The sequence below is a fragment of the Chrysochloris asiatica genome, unplaced genomic scaffold (genome assembly GCF_000296735.1).
Source record: "Chrysochloris asiatica unplaced genomic scaffold, ChrAsi1.0 scaffold00233, whole genome shotgun sequence".
NCBI lineage: Eukaryota > Metazoa > Chordata > Mammalia > Afrosoricida > Chrysochloridae > Chrysochloris > Chrysochloris asiatica.
The window spans coordinates 2,193,218-2,193,957 of NW_006408751.1; positions in this window are offsets into that span (position 1 = coordinate 2,193,218).

A 740-nucleotide genomic window follows, 5' to 3' on the forward strand; every position below is an offset into this window, starting at 1 on the left:
GTTGTTGTTGTTTTATATATATAAATGTTTTATTGTGAATTATGTGATAGGTTACATAGGAGAACATTAGTTTTACATTCATTCTATTGTATATTGTTTTATTGCCACGGTTACAATACCTCCCATACATCATCAACCAACCAAAGAGTATACCCTGCAAGCCTGCTCCCCCACCTCCCCCTAGTCTTCAGCACACAGCTCCTCTCCCTCTCTGGATCTCAAGTCCCCAGCTGCTCCATCTCTCCATGCCATCGTCGCTGCCTCTATCTCAAGCATCACTGCTTCTCTGGGTTGGGTCCCGCTCTCTGCTCTTCTCCATTGATGGTCCTAGGGACCTCCGCTCCTAGACTGAAAAAGTTAATCACTCCCATCCTTGCTATAAAATGTCTACTTTTACATTTCCAACCCTCACAATCAGTCCTGATAACAATTATTCACGATTGTATTACAAGAGACCTATCTGCATTTCATTGCATCAGCCCTGCTTAGACAGATTGTATACTACTCACTGGAGATTCTAGCTTCCTCCAGGCCCTCTGGATCTAGGTTCTCTCTTGAAAGCTTGTAAGCCAGTCACTTCTTGCCTTTGTAGGAGCTCTGGTAGCGTAGTGGTTACGAATCGGGCTGCAAACCTTAAGGTCAGTGGTTCGAAACTACCAGCCGCTCCGCGGGAGAAAGATTAGGCTTTCTTACTCCCGTAAAGATTTACACCCTCGGAAACCCTGTACAGGGTCGCTATG